Source organism: Marmota monax, unplaced genomic scaffold (assembly GCF_021218885.2).
Source record: "Marmota monax isolate L192 unplaced genomic scaffold, Marmota_monax_Labrador192_F-V1.1 WCK01_AAM20220418_F8-fsc00050, whole genome shotgun sequence".
NCBI lineage: Eukaryota > Metazoa > Chordata > Mammalia > Rodentia > Sciuridae > Marmota > Marmota monax.
The window spans coordinates 3,410,305-3,432,500 of NW_026694552.1; the positions used below are offsets into that span (position 1 = coordinate 3,410,305).

Below are 22,196 nucleotides of genomic sequence, written 5' to 3' on the forward strand. Positions count from 1 at the left end.
GGAGCCAATCATGGGTGTTTTTTTTTTCTTCTTCATTGTTGTTTGGAATTAATGGGGAAGCTGCACCTGTCCATCATCCATATGTTAAATCTCAGCTTGTGTAGACTTCCAGGAAGAAATGCTTTTTTCCGTCCTCGGGAACCAGGTTGTAGATTATTAAACAGGCAGTGCAGCCGGACAAACTCAAAGGAAAGGAGGGAGATAGGAAATGACATTTTCTTCAGGGCTTGCAAGTAAGTTGGGCACATCATACAGCTCAGGAAGACTACCTCAGTTACTTCTTTTCCCTAGGAAGGAAGGAGTTAAGTGTCCAGAACAGGTGTTGGGGATTGGGGACCATTTAACTACTGACATTAAAATCCTCCAACCCATCGCAGTAGTACCAGCTGTTCCTTAGGATTTGAGGGCAGTATTGTCCACACAATGCTGCGCCACTGGGCTCTTTGCCTACAGGCTCTCTGATACTTCTGCTTCCACCTTGGGGCTCAGAACACTTTCTTAGTGCTCCCTGCTTCCCCATATAAGAATTGGACAATTTATACAAGGACCTAGGGAAAGTGGAATACTCGGGAATCTCTGAGCTTAGGCATCAATGGAAACTCCTACCTTTGCCCCTTCCATCCTTTTCTACTTCTCTCCTCCGCTGAGTAACCTCTGCTATAGGGCCACTACTGTCGCACCGCGCAGCAGCTGGACCCGATGCAGGATGCAGTGGCTTCAGCTCTGTGCCATTTGCTCAGTTTCATTCTAACTCTCCCATTTGCGGCGGCTCCTGGCTAAACAGGCCGGCAATTACCCGCGGTGGAATCAGATGATTTAAATAGAAAGCATTTAAACGTGCGTAAAAGGCTGCAGCATCAAAGGCTTCTGCCTCACCAACTCAGAAGGAGGGGCAAGTGGCAACCGGAGCTGCCTTGGTGACAGCCAGCCAAGGCTCCTTCTGCCCTTAGGCCCAGACCAAGCTGTCAGAGCAGTAGGGTTGAAATTTAAACCGAGCTTTGTAGTGTAGTTGTCCTTTCTGATTTCTGTGTTGTCTTAACTCAGGTTGAACAATGGACTGTTTTCAGTTTCTGCAGAGCTCATACCATTTAGAACCATTTTGTTCAGAGGCAAAAAGTGCTGATCAGGTGTTGGGGGGTTATTGAGGTGCCCCTGAACCTGGCTTTTACAGGTAAAATCAAGTCTGAGTCTTGTTTTACCCATTACTTTGCTGAGACAATTTCTTAAATGAATAGAACCTTCTAGTTTGCCAATGACCAGCAATAGAGTTCATTCACACATATGCTTCTTACTAGGGGGGACTAATGGTGTGACTACATGGGAATAGCCCAGTTTACCCACCTGGAACATTGTCTTCATAGATGCAAACTGACTGATGTTTTACTCTATGAAAACATACTTAAAGAACCTGACCGTATAAAAAAGATGAAATTTAAAGTAACAATTCCAGTTTCATTTAAATCAATCAACTTCACATTATTAAAATATGTTGGCTTGTGTAATTCAGTGAAGTGGTTAAGTCAATGAAAAATATTTACTATTGGAAAGGGAGAATTGGGAAAGTGAAATGAGTCACAGTATGGTTGAAGTGATCTTATACTTTGGTAAAAACAAAATTGTGTGTTCACATCTGTTCTTAAAGGAAGTCATCACTGTGTTCATGGTGATAGCCTGAGTAGCTTCTGTGATAGATTATACTTTAAAGGGGGAAATATATTTTCTCCCTTATATTTGGTTATTTGTGTCACTGTGGTAGTAATGATCACAACAGGGACCATTAGCAGAAGAATGCACACACTGCCTTCTTCATTTGAGAAATAGCCATAAGCTGTTTGTTTGGTGAAAACGCACTATAATCAAATGGAAAAAAAAAAATCCCAATTTTGAGCTCTTCAGAAATAAGACATAAAATAAAACTCACCACCTAACTTCAAAGTATGGGCTAATAGGCCTTTTCAGGGTAGATATCTAACTGTAGTAAGCCGCTTACACCCTTTGATCCTTGAGCCTAGGTTAGGAAGCCATGACCAGAGCCAACTTGATTGAGAAAGATAAATGTTGAATGTACAATATGTGCTTTATTTTTTTCTGAGATAGGAATTGAAAGTAAGACTATTATTATGTTGAGACTGAGCTGTCAGTGCCAAGGAATTTGCCAAATTAAAGTATATCTGTCCAAGGTAAGGCTTGATGCAATGTTGTGCTGCATGATTCCTTCTGGCCAGTTACCAGTACTGGGTTGGACTGGTTTGCTTTGAACTAGCTCAGATCGGAGATACTCCAGGGAGTTCATTGTAAGCCAGTTTCTTCTGGGCTTCCTCTTCCACATACATGGCTCCAGATCTTTGGTTAAATGGTTTAAAAATGGTATTCCCCGTGCTAAGGAGCCTGACTTTGGCCTTCTTGCTTGACTTTTTTCCCCTTGAAGCTCACATCTTCATATTGCTGTACCTGGGCTTCTCTCCTGAGCTCCAAGATGCTTTTTACCTGATTTGCTTTATTCCTCTATCTGGGTGTCCTATTCACATGTACGATATAGTCATCCCTTGGTATTTGCATGGGATTTGTTCCAAAGTCCCTCAGATATCAAAGTCTGTTGATGCTCAAGTTCCTTTTATAGAACTGTGTAGTATTTGTATATAACAGACACACATCTTTCCATATTCTGTAAAATGATCTCTAGTTGTCATACCTAATGCAATATAAAGGCTAAATAAGTATTATATTGTATTATTTAGGGAATAATGGCAAAAGTCTGTACATGTTTAATACATATATATTTTTTTCTGAATATTTTCAATCTTTGGTTGAGTCTGCAGATGTAGAACATATTGATATGGAGGGCCACCTAAATTCAGGCACTAATTTGACATTTTCTCAAGCAAACTTTTATTTTTGTCTTCTTCTTTTAATGATCCTCTCTGTTCTTAGGACTTCTGATCTCATTAATCTGTGATTCCTCCTACTTGCCTTAACCATTTTTGCCTCATGAATACTGTTTTCTTTTTTTAAAATAAAATGCCCTGTATTCTGTCCATGAATTTTTTTTTTCATTCTTATGTCAGCATTCAAAGTCAGGTTCTCTGGATTCTTGGCCTGGTCTGCTATAAAAGCTTCCTGTTATCTGTTTGATATGCCAATATATCTTGCATATTTTGACTAATCTTCCAAAAATCCTAATTTGGTTCTTAAAAATATTGGATACCTAAATGTTGGATACCTAGGTGGTGCAGATTCTTACTGTATTTGAATAATTTATAACTATTCAAATTGCCTAATACATTAAATATGTTGCCTAAGAACTCTGGACCATTGCAGATATGTACTAGCATGACCAAGGATTTGATGGGTGCCCAAATATCAGATTTGGGAGATCAGACTACATGATATTTCTTACTACTAACCCAGAAAATCTATATCATTCTTTTAACATATAGGAAACCAAATAGTATGTTGTTTCCCATCAGTTTGCCCTCAGAGATTCCACATTTTAAAATTATTATGACTATGTTTTAGAGTCTTCTGTTACAGTCAGTTATTATACTCAGATAGGTACTTCTGTTCTGGTTTACCTGGGTGTGTGTCCATATACATCACTTTACTTAAGTATGAAAATTTTAAATTATTTTTATACATTGACAGACCTTTATTTTGTTCATTTATTTATATGCAGTGCTGAGAATTGAACCCAGTCCCTCACACATTCTAGGCAAGCACCCTACCACTGAGCCATAACCCCAGCTGTGGTTATGAAATTTTCAACAATGTGTTAAGCTTGTTTTACACTTTGTTAAATGCATATCCTTTTTCCTTATCTTGCTTAATGTTTACAATAATATTGTGAGATGGGTGATATTGCCAAGTTGTAAAACTTTATTTTATAGAGACCACAGTCTATTATTCCTCTGGGGTCTTGAGGTCAGATGTCACTGTCTAAAGTAACTTTTTTTTTTAAAGAGAGAATTTTTTAATATTTATTTTTCAGTTTTTTGGTGGATACAACATCATTATTTTATTTTATTGTTATGTGGTGCTGAGGATCGAACCCAGCGCCCCGTACATGCCAAGCGAGCTCGCTACCGCTTGAGCCACATCCCCAGCCCCCTTGTCTAAAGTAACTTTATTCTCCTCTTGCTAGCTATAAAGGTAAGTTCAGATTCTTTGGTCAGAAATCTAAGGTCCTTTCACATTTAGCCTCAGTCTATTTAGTAAGCCTTGCTTTCCTGTTCATATGATCTAGCTAGAACAGATCACTTATTAACATCACACATGACCCTTGTTATCTGTCCTTCATGCCTTATGTCATTTATTCTGGAATATCTTCCTCTTTTTCTTCCTATCTCTACTTCGATGCCTATTGAAAATGAACCATATTCAGGAAGCAGATTGTCACCTCTTCCGTGCAGCCCTCCCTAATTTCTCATGCCCCATAGGTAAAAAAATTGCTCCTTTCTTGGAATTCTTCTTGCCACTTTGTTGATTCCTTTTTTTTTTTTTTTTTACTGTTTACCTTGTTCTGCAACCATTATTGTTATTTGTATATCACTTTATCTCCTTTACTAAATTTTAAGCTTCTTGAAGGCTGTCTTACCTCTTTTATTTTGTAGAGTGACAAGCATACAGTGGGCACACATTAAATAAGTAATTGAGTTGTATTTGAAATCTCAGATTTAACCTTAATGTTTTAATGAAGTTCTCTTAACCTAAATGATAGTTTCAGATTAAATAGGAAATTGCCAATTATTTTACCTGCCAGCATCCTATGAAATAGTAAAATAAGGCAGTGATTAAAAAAAAATAGCAATGTTTTAGAAGGGCTTTATCCAAACATGGGGCTATATAAATATAATTGATTACAATTAAATAAAATTAAAAATTGAGTTTCTCAGTCACACTAGCCACATTTTAAGTGCTTAATAGGTTTATGTGGCTAATGATTGCCATTTTGGAAATTGAAGCTATAGAGCAGTCCCATCACTAAAGGAAGTTCTATTGGACAGCATTAGTATACAACAATATTTCCTAACATTTATTTCTACCAGGAATATCTTTTGTGGGTTCATATAGTCATTCAAAACTCCAAGTACTGGGCTGGGGTTCTGGCTCAGTGGTAGAGTGCTTGCTTAACAAGTGTGAGACACTGGGTTTGATCCTCAGCACCACATAAAAAAGTAAATAAACAAAATAAAGATATTGTGTTCATCTACAACTAAAATCAGTCAATCAATAAATTCCCAGTACCATAGAACTACCACTTGTCTTCCTTCTCAGAACACAAATAAGTTGGTATCATTATAGGAAACACATTTTCTCTACTTGGAGCAGGGATTAGATATTTACATCACTTCAAACACCAAAATAAATTGCAGATGAAATTATTAAGAAGACAAATTGTAACTTATCCCACTGCAAAAAATTTTCACTGAATTATAATGATTAAAATCTTGTGTTATGTGTGCAAACAGATTAATACAGCAGAAAAGTGTCCAAAGAAATAAACTCAAGTATACTATGGATTTTAAGAAGTGATAAAGAGGCATCTCAAATTCATTGTTTGGAGGGGGAAGATGGATTTTTCAACAAAAGTGGCTAGGACAACAGGGCTAGTCACTGAGGGAAATTTAAATAAGGCTACATGTAGACTCATTGTTAAAACCAAAGTTAAATGCTGAGGTGGTGGTTCAGTGGTAGAGTGCTTGCCTAGCATGTGTGAGGCACTGGGTTTGATTCTCAGCACTGCATATAAATGAATAAAAATAAAGATCCAGTGACAACTAAAAATATATTAAAAAAACAAAATTAATTTCAGCCAAATCAATATTTAAAATGTAAAATGCATTGAAATGGCTGAGGATGTGACTCAGTAGTAGAGTGCTTTGTTGGCATGCCTGAGGCCCTGAGTTTGATCCCCCGCACCACACATACATACATACATGGACACACACACACACACACAAGCATTGAACAAATAAAACTGTAATGATACTCAAAATATGTTACATAATTTTAAAGCGTTTTAAATTTTATAATATTTTAATCTTGAGATGGAAAAGAATTTTGTAATTTATTTTTATGAAAACTGAAGTCTTAAAGGAAGAGATATATACATTTAACCTTCCAAAATGTCTGTGTGGCAAAAAAATATATGCCATAATCAAGGTTAAAAAACAATCAACTAGCCAGGTGTGGTGGTGCACACCTGTAATCCCAGCAGCTAGGGAGGCTGAGGCAGAATGATTGTGAGTTCAAAGCCAGCCTTAACAACTTAGTGAGGCCCTGAGCAACTTAGCAAGACCCTGTCTCAAAATAAAAAATAAAAAAGGGCTAGGGATATGGCTCAATGGTTATGTGCCCCTGAGTCTAATCCCCGGTACCAAAAACAAAAAGAAAAAAAACTATCACCTAGGAAATATGTCTGTGATTTATAACAATGAGTTGATACTCTTTTTATAACAATGGGATTGAATCCAGGGGTGTTTAACCACTGAGCCACATCCCCAGCCATTTTTATATTTTATTTAGAGACAAGGCCTCACTAAGTGGCTTAAGGCCTCGCTGTGGTACGGCTGGCTTCGAACTCGTGATCCTCCTGTCTCAGCCTCCTGAGTTGCTAGGACTACAGGCGTGCATCACCATGCCTGGCTTAGATACTCTTTGGTATAAAAAGAGTATCTACACCTCAATTAAAATCTGAATATCCTAATATAAAAATGGGGAAAATTCATGAATAGAATATCCACAAAAGAATGAATATCAAACTCACTTTGCAAATAAAAACTAATAATTTTCACATATCAGATTTAAAAGGTTTAAAAGATCAACAAAAACCCAGTGTTGGAAAGGTCATGGGGATATGAATAATTTAATGCTCCATTTAACCTGATCCATTTTAAGAGGTTAGGTTGACAATCTGTATAAAATGTAAAATACCTTCTGTGATCTCACAGTTTCACTCAGAAGTTATCCTAAGATGAATGCAAGTGCTAAAAGATGTAGAGATAGGGACATTTATTAATATTTTGCTTATAGTGGCAAATCTTTGAAAACAACCTAAATGGCTGTTATAGGGGATTGAGTAGATCAATTGGGATATACCAGTTTAGTCAACTACTTAGTACACATTAAAGATACAATAGAATTACATTTATTGATATGGAAATATATCTATAAATATAATTTAATGGATAAGGTAGATTACAAAGCAATTTGATTTCTGTACTTCTCTATGTATTTATGTCCCCCCCCCCAACCTACAAAATATATAGAAAAAATTCACCAAAATGTTAATTATAGGTGAAGTGATTTGGGATTTTCTTTTAAAAGTTTTGTTTGTGCTTTTAATTATTGTTTGTATTTACAGTGACAAAAATAAAAGCACATGATATAATGCATGTAAAATGCTTATTTCAATATGAAATATTCATGCATGATGGTAGTTATTATTATGCTTATATAATTTACAAGATAGTCAAAATTAAATGCACACTTCAGAAGAATTCAAGGGTTGGATTGAACTCATGGGATCATGCATGCTAAGCAAGTGTTTTACCACTGAGATACATCCCCTGTCAGGTACTATTTTTAAATTACCCTTTTCAGAAGAGGAAACTGAGACACAGAGAAGTTCAGTAATTTGTATAAAGTCATAGAGCTATTAAAATGGTGGTTCTAGGGTAAAAACCAAACCAGTCTTTGGAAACCATGCATTTAAACATGACACCAGATGGGTGTGGTGGCACATGCCTGTAATACCAACAACCTGGAGGATTGAGACAGGAGGATTGCAATTTCAAAGGCAGCCTCAGCAACTTAGTGAGGCCCTGTCTTAAAATTTAAAAAGGGATGGGGATGTGGGGATGTGGGGATGTAGATTAGCCCCTGAGTTCAATCTCCAGTACCAAACAACAACAACAACAACAATAAACCAAAGAACAAAAAAACAAAGACACAAAACTATGCGTACACATATTTCATGCTACAAGTGGTAACAGGTCATTATTAATTCATGCCTGTTGCTTTCAAATTTTCTATGATTAGGATATGTTATTTCTATAGTCAGAAAACACATGATATTAAAGATTGAATTAACGATTCAGAATGAGCCACAGCAACCTTAATCAACTCTTTGTTTTTTTTCCTTTTCAAAAAGTATACTAAGGTATTTTTTAAAAAAATTTTAATATTTATTTTTTAGTATTTGGCGGACACAACATCTTTGTGGTGCTGAGGATCGAACCCATGCTGCACGCATGCCAGGCAAGCGCGCTACCGCTTGAGCCACATCCCCAGCCCCAAATACTAAGGTATTTGTATGATGGTGCATACTAATCAAAAAGCTCAATTATTATTTGAAGTTGGTAACTGCAGTCTGTTCACTTAAAGGTAACTGCATTTTATGTCCAAAAGGGTTAATGGGGAACGGCCCTGAAATTGCATTGGAACCTAAAATGTACAATTATTTCCAAGTTGAGTCTAGTTGCTGGTTTGTGATATTGCTTCAGTTTTTTGGGGGGTGGGGTACCAGGGATTGAATTTAGGGGCACTCGATCACTGAGCTATATCCCCAGCCCTATTTTGTATTTTATTTAGAGACAGAGTATCACTGAGTTGCTTAATGCCTTGCTTTTGCTGAGGCTGGTTTTGAACTTGCTATCCTCTTGCCTCAGCCTCCAAGCTGTTGGGATTACAGGCATGTGCCACCATGCCCAGCTGCTTCATTTCTTATCCAACCTAAACATAGTAGTATGCTTCTCTTGCTAATATCTAATTCTAGACTCATTATCTTATCTTTAAACATGTCCATAAAATCTTCATTCTAGGATCAATCTAATGACCACGTTCTCTGGTTCAACAACTATGGCTGAACTACTCTAGCGAAGATTACACCTGTGTCAGGACCAGTGCCTTGTCAATAACCTCATCTGGGGCCTTAAGAGTTGTTAAGGCTTTTTACATATACTTATTCAGCTTTCTCTCCCAACTGTTTCCCATAGTAGCTATCTGAACCATTTACCACACATCTCATGCTACATTTTTTCATTCAAGCAGATACCCTTGCCCTTTACTTCACTGTCATATTTGACTTTTTAACTGTATTCATTCTTTCCTCTTTCTCTCTTACTTCTGCTCAGGTCCTTCCCTTCTCTGAACTCACCAATTCCCCAGTGTTTTGTTCTAAGAGAATAATTTCACTGGGACCAATGTTCAGGAATTCCATGTCAGAAGATTAATATTTCAGAGAGATTAGTATTTCACAGTAAGAAGGATTCCCCCCCACACACGATTTTTTAACAAGGAGAGGGAGGGGGAAGGGAGGTATGTATGTATTATAGTTTTGCTGGAAGGAGTTGAGAGAACTTTCATATGACTTCTGTTTTCTCTGTGAAGTAATGGGCAGTGACATTTGTTGAGAGTGAATTGGGAAGTAGTTGGGAAGGAAATTTGAAGTAGCGAATTGGAGCACTGGAGCTTGGAGGAAAGACAGAAGGATATTCAGTTAACATTGAGGATTCAGATGAAGATGGAGATCATGGACTAATAAGTGTAGTTTTTTCAAGTTGGGCTCAAGTTTGAGAATGGAAGCAGCTGACAGTTGAGTTGACCCAGGGCTGTTTTGCCAGGATTCAGTGGAAGGATGGTTAAACAAGAAGTTGAAGATAGTTCAAATCATAGAAGTGATGAGTCATGAATTAAAATTGCATAGGAAAGTAAGCATCAGGAACTGACAGATAAAATAAAACAGGATTGTAAAATGGGAAGAAAACATAGGTTTGTGTGAAGAGAATACAAGAACAGGAGATTGAGGTAGACTAATAGTGGTGTGGGCTCACAAAAGAAGTAGGGCATCTGAGGGATTGTAGCATAAACAAAGAAGGATTCTGTGTGGAACAGCAACCTAGGAAATGTCGGACAGTTGACTGTCTATTAAAACATAAGCCAAGAAATCTATTAAAAATGATGGGGTGTGCTAGGGTTGTGGCTCAGTGGTAGAGCACTTGCTTAGCATGTGCGAGGCACTGGGTTCAATTCTCAGCACCACATAAAAATAAATAAATAAAATAAAGGTATTGTGTCTAACTAGAACTAAAAAATAAATTAAGAAAAGCAATGATTGGAATAGTTTTCTCACTGGCATAGAAAGCAGGAATAAGGGCTGTAGTTGTGGCTCAGTGGTAGTACAGTTGCCTGGCATGTGTGAGGAACTGGATTCGATTCTCAGCACCACATATAAATAAATAAAATAAATGTCTATCAACAACTAAAAAGATCTTTAAAAAATAAAATAATTTAAAAAAGAAAGTAGGAATAAATATAGAAAAGAGAGAGTTAGAAAGGACTCTGTGGTGTTGAATTAGAAATATATTAGAGTACTAGAATATCTATAAACATGTCTTTTGTGTATATAAAGTGGTGTATAGTTTACACAAGGATAGAAAAAAAGTGTATAAGGATTGATTCTAAACTGATGCATATTGGGAGAAAAACAGGAAGAATAAGGATAATTGTTTTTTCTTCATTTATTTATGTTTTTGTTTGATTAATTACAATGAAACACTGATTTTGTAATTAAAAAAACCAAAAAAAAGAAAAAAAAAGCAATTTAAAAGGCTCCCTTGCTTTTTCTCTACTCCACAGAAAGAGTTCGTACTGAGTTTGTCTTTTTAATACACACAACAACTTTCATTTAGAAAAATTTTCACTACCTTTTAGCCATGGATGTAGCTCACCTACTTTATGATTTCCTCTGATAGCAAAGTTGGCAAAAAGTGTTTTCTAAAAGAAAAAAGACCTGGCTCCTTTAAATAGATCACAGTGGGTATGCAGAGTGGTTTCAGGACCTTGGATAGGAAATGTCACTACACAGCTTCTTTAGTCACCAAAAGCCCTTGGTTGAAAACTGTTTTTCAGTTAAGAGCTTTTTCAACATTTGGGTCAGGAACCACAGAGATCTCCCTCCTGGGTCTGGTATTCTTTTCTTGGGCCTTCTATTTGTTACTTTTTACTTTTAGCAAACACTGCCCAAAAAGGAGACCCTTAGTCACTTAGTTCACGTAGGACCAAGCTTAAAACAAATCAGTATTTTTTTGAGCACCTATGGTGTGTCAGACACTGACATTTATGGAGTATGTGAGGGAGGAAATATTCACAGGGAAAAGAAGGGGATGTGATCAAGGATGGTACCCAAGGAAATGGAAAGTGCTATTTTAGGATTCCTAACCTCAGCTTCCTGCTACTCTCTACCATGCTCTGTAACCTTGAGACAGGAAGTAGATTAGTGGTTACCTTTGGCTGGGCTTGGTTCATGATGTCAGGTAAATGGAGTGTGACTGCTAATTGGTATTGGGTTTATTTGAGGGATGAAAAAATCTCTAAAATAGATTGTGTTGATGGTTGTATAACTGTGTGTGTGTGTGTGTGTGTGTGTGTATATATATATATATATATATATACATACATATACACATATATATATATATATACACATATTAAAGTGCTACTGAATTATGCACTTTTTTTTCTATTTTACTTTGCTTATATTTGAAGCCAAAAGCACCAAAAAAGGTGACAGCTGGATTTTGAAAGCAAACAGATAAGTCTGGAGAAACCTTACTCTGGTATACACTTCAAATGTATAAAATTATGCAATGCAAATTATATCTCAATAGTGCCAGTATATATGTTTATATGTATTATTCTATCTATCTCTATAAAAGAAGCTGTAAGATTATTTGTTGACTATTCACCAAATTTAAAGGAAGTATAATAACCCTTAATACAAAGGGAAAATCAAACTCATGCCAGTTTTTGCAATCTCTTTTTTATGCACACATTTTAAATCACACTTTGCTCCCCATTTCAGGTAGGCCTTAGGATTCCACCCTGTGTGAAGCAATTTGTTAGTTGATAGCATGTCAACATTTATTACATTTGCTGTAGCTAAATTCAAGCATTTCTGTCCATTAGCAAACCACAGCAACTGGTGTAGCTGTTCTTGGCTTTGCCTTCTTTTGTAGCTGTGCAAATAGCAATAGAGTGTGCATGCTATGAAAAGAGATTTCACGATATAATGTGCCAAATGCAGTGTTAGGCAGAAAGTGATGTATTTTAGATTGAATGAAAAATTTCAAATATATCCTTTAAGTTCCCTGTCTTCTGTGGGCACTGATTCCCCCTGAACATGACCTCAGGGCAGTTTTAGCCTTTTAGTCTTTATCCTGGAATGTAAGTCTTAGAGTCATGGGAGCTGACTCACACTCTCTCTCTTTTGGAATGCATGAACTTTTAAGAAAGGTGCAATTCATTTCCATCTCTGTTCCCAGCTGCTATTATGGCATATGGCATATATTGGACTCTTAATGGATGTTTGTTTAATGAAAGAAAGTCCTCTGCAGTGTTTTTCTCCAGGACCTAGAGAGGTCCTAGCTGACATTCTTTAAGCAAATAAGATTCTGGTCCCTCCTTTCATCCTGTTGTTCCTAAGGTGAGAATGCAGATTCAACCTCTTGCTACATTCACAGGCATGCACCACACGAATTTTCAAACACCTAAATATTAATCACATGATAAAACCTATTAAATAATAGCTGGTCCACAAACTATGTGAAGAGATTAGAAGCCTATAGGAGAGCATGTGTGTGCATGCACATGCACACACACACCCTTACAGAATATAGATTAAAGTTTAATCTAATTCTGTTCAGTTTCAACTCTCCTTTCATTTTTATTAGTCTTCACAATAAAAGCTATTTGGGGGACCCACACAGCAGTGAAAAAGATTGGCCTAGCCTCAGAATATGCCTAGCATTTCTAAATGACCTAGTACTTCTTAATAAAGATCATAATTTGAAACTTTGGCTCCTTTTGCTTCTGAAAATTGGAATGAAGTAAAATTGTATGATTTGAGACTAATTGTAATCAAAATTTAGTAGTCCACTTGATTTGTTTGGGAGAGCACGTACAAATTGTTGGTTATATTTGGAGATGCATAATTTAAAGCACTTTTGTGTTTGTATAGAACTTTAAGACTTTTATGGCACTTGCATATCAAATATTTTATTTGAGCCTCAGAACATCCTTTCAAGACAAGCAAAGCATGGTACTGAAATCATAGCACCATGGGGCCTCAAACCACCTACTGGCAGGTAGTTTAACTGCCCCACCCCATTTGTTATGCTGAAACTGAGACAGGAGGTAGTCAATGGTTGGCTCAATGTGGTATTGCAGGTTTCCCTGTGTGAGGCATTCACTTTATAAATGTCTATTGACACTCAGAGTTAGGAAATATTATTGAAATCACTGCAGTGTTCAAGGTTGGCAGGCAAGGATTAGAACCTGGAAGTCCCTGCCTTGGGGTCCAAAGCGTAGACTCCTCTTTCCCTCAATACCTTTTATTACACATCCATTTGACTCTTTCCTATCATTGACTTTACTATAATCTTCTAAATATATATACCTTCTGTAGCCTCCAAAGCAGTTAAACCCCCATCAGTGGACATAAAATTTCTTGGTCTGACAATCTTACTTTTATGTTGCTTTCAGTATTTCAGGTTGCCTGAGGTGCCATATTGATTAAGCTACATTCTGGAGAACTAAATATATGTATAATATTATATGGCTCCCCTGCTGAGTACAAAACTATAAATTAATGGATCTCTCTTGTTGACATCATAAAATATGCAGGCCTGAAGCACAACTGTAATATTCCTTGCAGGACCATGTATTTTACTTGTAATGCCTATAAAATGAGTAGTTGCTCAAATGTAAAAACTGTGACAGAACACGGATGTTTGTGTAGGAGGTGACACAGTGGGAGAAGGATGACAGGACATGTGAAGTGAGAGGCCAGAAAGGGCTGGGGAAGAAATAATAAAAATGGAGCAGTGGCAGGGTAACCTTTCACTATGGAGGTCACAATAAGGTTTAATCAATACATCAATCTTGAATATGGTTAGAGGTGATATAAACATGTTTCATTTTGTTTTTCTGTTGGTGTTTTTTGTGGTTCTAAGTACTATAGGATATAACTGAAAGTGTCACAGCAGAGTAGAGCCAGATAATTTAGGAGATTAATTAGAAGTCCTGCACATGAGAGGATGTTTGTGTGTACATAGAGAAGATTCTGATATGAATGAAGCTGAAAGCAGCACAAAGTGTGCCCTAATGTGAGAAAAGTGACATATTTTTTTTTCCTCTTGCTCCTTTAGTTTCCCCACTCAAATCTCCCCAAGTAGCTTGCTTGTTCTGCCTTTAAACAACTACTCCTCATTGTGACTTAAGTTTCAATAAAGAAGATTCTCAGGTCAGTATGTTGAGGGATATTGCTTAAATTCATCTAAATTCACATGATTTGTGGCTCCTCCCAGCTCTTAAATAATTACTACTAAACTAAACTGCTCTATGGACTGTGAAATTTCATTTCCTGCAGTAGCCAGTGGTCAGGTCACAAACAACTTTTCTTAACACCCACAAGAATACTCTTTGGGCTATAACTAAAACATCTTGGTTATCATGTAAACATTAATTATTAATGCTTTAATTTGACCAAAAGCATTTTGTTGTTTGTGAAAGGCCTTCCACTTTTTTGCATTAGAAGAAAGTCTGGGATCTGAATCCAAGCTTTTATTTTTCTTAATTCTAAAAGCAAATTTTTCACCTTCTTTTTTCTTATGTACCTTTTTATTTAGCTGCTCTTCCCTTCATTGGAGAATTAATCCTTTTTAGGTTGTTGAACACTGAAGGAAAGGGAGCATCCTTCTGGGGTCTGTAAGCATTGCCATGTGAGAGAATCCAAGTACTTTTAGGTTTTAAAGACCTTGAAAGGACCTGAAATAAATTTTTAGGGCAGAGGTACTAAATCATTTTCATCACTTGTGAGCTCTGTGATTCTGGGCAAATCACTTAACTTCTGTGAGCCTGCCCCAGTTACTATACATGCATAATAAGGACAATAATGGTCCATGCTTCCAAGGGTTTTTGTGAAGATTAAATGAAGGGACTCATGTAAAGAGTTTAGGACAATTACTGACTTGCTAGTATCACATTAGCTACATTCTGTAACTACTACCACAAATTCCCAGGCTTATCCTCAGAGGACATTTCGATTTAGTAGGCTTCGGGCTATGGCAAAGGCATGTGAATTCTAATAAAGCTCCTTGAGGGTTTGGATAGCCACTTCTAAGTTACAAACTATTGCTACAGACAGTGATTCTCAAACTTTGACATAAATAGAATCCCTTGGGGGCTGAGGCTGTAGCTCAGTGGTAAAGTGCTTGCCTTGCATGTGTGAGGCACTGGGTTCAGTCCTCATCACCACATAAAAATAAATATACTGTGCGTTCATCTACAACTAAATAAATATTTTTTAAAAAGAATCCCTTGGGGGAGGGGTTGAGCCTTATTAAAAACAAAACTCCAAGCCCTATTTTGGGGTGGTAGGTCTGGTGGGGGGGTCCCAAGAATTGTGCATTTTAACTAGAACTCCAGGTGATTTTGATGCAGGTTATTTGTAGAGCACCCTTTAGGAAATAAAATACGATAAATACATGCCTATATTTATTATGATAATTTTAAAGACTGCCAAGGTACTATTGAAACAGCCTTGCCATGCAAACAGTGCTGCTGACTCGCTTTCAGTGGGACAAAAGGCACACACTATAAAGTGTTTTTTTCAATCATGGTAATGAATTAGCATAGATATATGCCCTCTAGCTCCTGACCAAGGGCATGTAATTGCAAAGTGGATGCAGGAGATACAGTCAAATAGTCTATAACCATGGAACTAAGTAAAGTTAATTTACCATGTGGAAAGAGAACCTTTGACAACAGAAACCATACCTTTGACCCTTGTGTCATTAGCAGTGTGCCCTAATCACATTGCTGAGTTTACCAGACAAAACCCACAAGAAAACTCAAGGAAGATGGAAACAGGATTCCTTATAGTTTTTACTAGACATTTATTATGTGACTAGTGCTTAATGAGCCTGGTGATTTTTTTTCTTTTTAGTGGCAAAATGTTTTATTTGATTGCTTTGAAATACATTCCCATTCTGTCATACCTGAAAAGAGAAAAATGAGGGCTTTGAGGAATTTTGAATCCTCATTTGTCCTTAGCCAATGCTGCGCAACACCTGTCTCTCCACTTATTATAGAAATGGAATTTTCCTTTTATAGTGATTTTCTAGGTCTCTATAGCATTTTGGAAACTCACTACCACCAAGTTCTACATGGCTTAATGCCTGACACCACCTACACACACACACTCACACTCATTTAAATTTTTCTTTTCTTTTTGCTGCTGTTAGTGTGTGTGTGTGTGTGTGTGTGTGTGTGTGTGTGTGTGCATGCATGCGAGCGTGACACTGAAGCCAAGGGGGCTCTACTACTGAGCAGCATTCCTAGCCTTTTTAATTTTTTATTCTGAGACAAGGTCTAGCTAAATTGTTGAGTCTGATCTCAAACTTGCAATCCTTTTGCCTTAGCCTCCCACATGTCTCGCTTAAATTTTCCTTTTCTACTTTTTGAGTCTTATTCCTTTATATGTCAGTAATACCACTCCTAAACCTTCTGATGCGTATGTTAAAGGCAAAAATTCATGGAATTATTCTTCCTCTGCTTACACATTCTTCTGGTTCAGGCCATGTGTAGGATTAGATAGTACTAGGAATTGATTACAGGAAAAGGGCATTTTGAAAATCCATCTTTTTGAAACCACTAATATTTCACTAATATTGAAAGTCAAAATCTCCAGTCTTAAACTTATTTCTAGAACTCCAGGAGATCATGAATTTGTCACAATGAACCCCATTGTTATGTATAATTATAATGCACAAATAAAAACAAACCCAAAAGACAAAACACGTTTTTTTTTTTTTTGGGGGGGGGGTACCAGGGATTGAACCCAGGCTGCTTGACCACTGAGCCACATCCCCAGCCCTATTCTGTATTTTCTTTAGAGACAGGGTCTCACTGGGTTGCTTAGTGCCTCACCTTTGCTGAGGCTGACTTTGAACTCATGATCCTCCTGCCTCAGCTTCCCAAGCCGCTGGGATTACAGGCGAGCACCACCATGCCCGGCAAGATAAAACAACTTTAAATTAACTTAGTTCCAAATAAGGTTTGTTCCCTCTCAGATTTTTTTAAGTATTTCAGGATTTATTTTTAGAGATTTGAAGGGTTAACTTTCATTTAAAGCATGATTTATTTTGAATAGAATTTTAAGCAAAGGGTAGTAAACTTAAGTGAGATTTATGATGGACAGCTTCATAAATACAAGATTCTGCATCTGTGGATTAGGGATGTTCATTCAGTAAAGTCTATGCACATATTTTAAAAATCTAAGAAATTCTGAAATTTGAAATACTTCTAGTCCCAAGAATTTCAGATAAGGAATATTCAGCCTGTATTTATAGATATCTCTATATTTCTTAATTCCTTTGGAGACTTGACTTAAAAATAGCAGCAAACCTTGCTGTCTTAATGACTGAATGTTTGCTTTGCAGCAACCATATTTCTTGAAATATGTATGCAATTTGAGTCTTAAGAGGAAAACAGATTATGTCCAAGACATTGTTTTATAAAGACAAAAGAAAGATTATTTTATTCATTTTTAAATGAAATTTTTTGTAATGGTGTGAAATACAAATATCCACATTCTTTTAGAAATATAGAGAAAACACTACAAGGTTAGTTTGTATGTTTGTGCCTTAGAAGATAACCAGCTTTCTTAATATCATTTGATATTATGAAGCTTTTGTTAACCTTGTGACATGAAGTTGTTTTGGTAATTATTTGCAAATAATATTTGTTATGTGTAAATACTCAAAGTGGGCTGATGTCTTTTGTGAAGATAGACAGCAATTACATGAACCAAGATATGGTCTATAGCCTAAAAGATTTAATATTTAAAAAAATGGGAGATGGAGGGAGGGGGAGTGGGGAGGGAGAGGGAGGGGGATCATGAAGGAGAGAATAAGAGGAAGAAAGCCTGACACATTTGTGCTGAGAAAGGGAAACACCTGTTTGCCTTAATAAGCCCCTCTGCTTTGAGACCAGTTATCAGATTTAGCCTTTATTTCTAGACTGAAATAAAAGAGACTGTGAAATTGTAACAAGTTATCATTTGCTCACTGACACTAATGAAGGCAGGAAGCTTTAGCTCAAACATATTGTTAGCATTGATAATAGAATGAAAAGCAAATTCTAATTAATATACTAGTTACCCTTACTACGACCCATATTAGACTGATTTGGGTCTTTTTCCTTTGTACATGTATCAGACTAGTTTTGAATATTTTACCATGAGGCTTTGATAATATTCTTTTGAAAATCACCATTTCTTGAAAAAAATCTAATGCTCTTATCTAGATGGAACATTCTAAAAAATAGGAGCATTACATCACATTCCCTTTTCTTCCATTTAAATAGAATCCAAACTTGTACCAATAACACTCAAGAAAGGGACACTAGCATATGGACTTGTTTTTATTTATTCATTTAGTACTAGGAACTTGTTAGAGTCTGTAAACAAATCTGGATGGCGCCTGGCATTTTGCCAGAGGGAGTGGTTTGTGAAGTAACGCCAGCCAGCCATTAAGTGTGGAGATTCCTTATTGGTTGACTGCTGTACCTAGTTTATGCTAATTAAGATAAGCTGTGTGGAATGTATAAATATCGCTCTGGTCCTACAATAAATGGCTCCTACTCCTGCTGTATCACTCTACACAAGTTGTTCGTCCCCCCCGCCCCCCCCCCAGCCGTTTATTGTAGGACCAGAGCAATATTTATACATTCCACACAGCTTATCTTAATTAGCATAAACTAGATACAGCAGTCAACCAATAAGGAATCTCCACACTTAATGGCTCGCTGGCATTACTTCACAAACCACTCCCTCTGGCAAAATGCCAGGGGCCATCCAGACTTGTTTACAGACTTGGAACTGAAGCCAGGGGTGCTTTACCACTGATCTAAATCCCTAGCCCTTTTTAATTTTGATACAGGTCTCACTAAGTTGCTGAGGCTGGCCTTGAACTTGTCATCCTCTTACCTTAGCCTCCCAAGTTGCTGGAACTACAGGCATGTACTACTGCACCTGGCTTTTAAAAAGATGTAGCATATATCAAGGTAGACAATCCATGATTTGCATCTTAGTATGAACAGGAGTGTTGGAAGAGTTCTGAGCTGTGTATCAGGAGATTTGTGTTTTAGACTGGGCTTTGACACTGGCTACCTGTTTTACCTCTCACATATCCTTTTTTTGCCTCAGTTTACTGACTTGTTCTCAAAAAGTTATATTTTTCTGGATGACTACTTAGGTCCTTCCAGTTCAAAAAGCCTATGATTCTATGCTTTAAATCATGAAATACAAGTTGGTTCCAATCCCTTGATTTGTTCATGATCTCTCAAACTCCACAGGGTATCCTAAACATACAGGTGATAGAATGGCTTTTCTGGAAAATTGTTTCAGACCAGAAAATTTCTCATAATTCCAATTATTTCCAGATATATCAGACTTTCTGTATACTTTACACATGAAGAAAGTGTATACATACACAGACAAGGAAAATAAGTATATTCTATAGACTAAACATATGGAGCAAACATCTAAAGTTATTCTTACTTACCTAGTGACCATTTTACTTTTCTGTTTCATGAGTTGAGAGAGTCTGGGTGATCTGCTTCCTTTCCTTTGTTCCTGTGATTGTTGTTCATGCAAATGCAAATAATATTAGTATTGGGCTAACATTAAATAGCCAAGGAGAAACTGGAACATTTATATCTGCCTACCACCACCTCTACCAACAAAAAGTTGTAGAAACACAAAGGAACAATCAGTATAGTGAACCTCTGTGCCCCACTAGTATGTATATATAATATACAAAAGCCTATCCGATTATTTCCACATCTGTCCTACCTGTAAGTCACTAGTCATTTAAATAGAAATAATACTTGTAAATAAGCTACATAAAATACTCACCAAGCTATACTGAAGCTGTCCCTGGAAGTGACAACTTGCTGTCATGAATGATGAAATATCCTTTGTGTATAAGGAAATTGTGTTGATTGTAGAAAAAGAAATGAGACTTCATAGGTTTCTTCCTTCTGAAGTGATTTTTTTTTTTAAAAAAAAACAGGAAATCTCCCTATATAGTGATGTTTGGCCATGTATTTCATTTCAACTTTCATTTACAGTTGTCTTTGTTGTAAGGGGAAAACATTTTAATCAGTTTCTGCATGAAGGTCAGATAACACTGTGAACAAAAGTAATTTCTTTATGATAATATCAAAACAGAAGCATTGCTGCACTTAAATTATGAAGCATGGTTTCCCTTATCTGAAATACAATTGTATGTATGACTTAATAGAATCTGGGAGTATATCTTATTTATGCTACTGGCAAACTCAAGAAATTCTTTTTCTCTTCAAGGCTTGAATTTCTGATATTAGCTAAGAATGAAAACAGATTATATTATGTCCTGGGGTATAAATTATTTTAACGAAGGTATGGGAATTATTATTGGTATTTGGGTATTTTTTTTGTTAGTAAACTGAATCAATATTGACATCTTCCACACTTTTTTGTCATAGATGACATCATATGATTTTTTAAAGCCCCAGCGTGTTTGTATTATTTGACATAATGCTATGGGGCAGAAATATTCATAATAAGAATGCCATTTTTGTTTGGTTTTAGAGTGCAAAATGACACACATTTAATGGAGACATACAAACACACTCATATCTGAAACTGTGCACATACTTTCCTGTTCCCAATTTCTCCCATCCCCATACAGTTCTTATCAGTTGCCAGCTAAGGGAAATTTGGGACTATTCATTTCCAGATCATGGAGATATTTATTATAGTTGCAATTGTAGAATATTGCCTGAGTACCTTTAGAATCACAGTGTAGGGGTAGATGACAGAGTCATAATTCAACACATGCATCCACCTACCAACACCCTCCCCTTCACGTTACCCGATACCTTTTTTGGGTCAATATTTTAAGAAGTTCCAGCAACTTATACTGTAGGGCAGAAGGCCCTTAGACTGTAATTTAAGGTCAAAAGAAAGGTTAAGTGTTGTTCAGGATGTGATAGAAATTGTGGTACTTCTAAGAATTCAATCCAGGAGACTGTGACCACAAAGGATTTCTCCAGATCCTCAAATTCTTCTTCATATCATTATGAAGCTATATCTAGAGGTAAGAAACATTGCCAATTCCATTTTGGACATCATCTTACTAGTAGGAATTCTGGGAAAAATGACATTTGATCTTTCATGAACATTTTTAGGATCATGGCAAGAGTAAAGAATATTTGAAATGTTCTCTGGCTATTCAGTGTATTATGGCAATCAGACAAATCCCACTTCCTGTGATATCTAAATGTGTTCCGGAGACTTATTGCAGTAATTTCTGATGGGTCTGTGAACCACATTGATCAGAAGAAAAGATTATCTATTAATGTAGGCAAAAACATTAGCTGTTCTTAATATCTAGTTGAAATCCCGAAAAAGCAGAATTATTCTCTTTCAATATCTGCAGGGCTATTGATTGTAACATTATAATGATGACTATGTATATTGTTCTAATATTTTGTCATCAGGTTACTGGACTACTTCATCTCAGGGGTCATCCATTGACCAAATAATAATTTTAAAAGTAATTGGTAGCATTCAGGCACCTGGAGGTCTATAGGATCATTTTAAAGCATTATCTTGTCATTAATACATTTTGAGTTGATATTTGTAACTAGTGAGAAATAGTGTTCTCATTTCATTCTTCTGCATATGGACATCCAGTTTTCCCAGCATCATTTATTAAAGTGATTGTTCTTTCCACATTGTGTATTCTTGGTTCCTTTGTCAAAAATCAATTGGTTGTCAGGCTGGGGTTGTAGATAGTGATAGAGCACTTGTCTAGCATGTGTGATGTTCTGGGTTTGATTCTTAGCACCACAAAAATAAATAAATAAAAGTATTCTGTCCATCTATGACTACAAATATTAAAAAGATCAATTAGTTGTAAATGCATGGGGTTATTTCTGGATACTCTATTCTGTTCCATTGGTCTTTGTGTCTGTTTTTATATCAGTAATATAGTACTTTGATTTCTACAGCTTTGTAGTATATTTTGAAGTCAGGGCAGTATAATGCCAGGACTTTGTTCTTTTTGTTTAGTATGGTTTTCTGGCTTTGG

General features: G+C 36.5%; 1 protein-coding gene across 4 annotated transcripts in view; it reads left to right on the forward strand.

Moving 5' to 3' along the window:
- The window catches only part of Il1rapl2 (interleukin 1 receptor accessory protein like 2), a 1,002,166-nt gene that overhangs the window by 2,050 nt on the left and 977,920 nt on the right, over positions 1-22,196 (forward strand). Inside the window, exon 2 of one of the 4 annotated variants that reach the window (XM_058571607.1) lies at positions 8,195-8,303. The exons of the other annotated variants lie outside the window; for them this stretch is intronic. The gene's annotated coding sequence lies outside the window, so the exon portion shown is untranslated. The remainder of the gene's footprint in view (positions 1-8,194; positions 8,304-22,196) is intronic. 4 annotated transcript variants of the gene reach the window in all.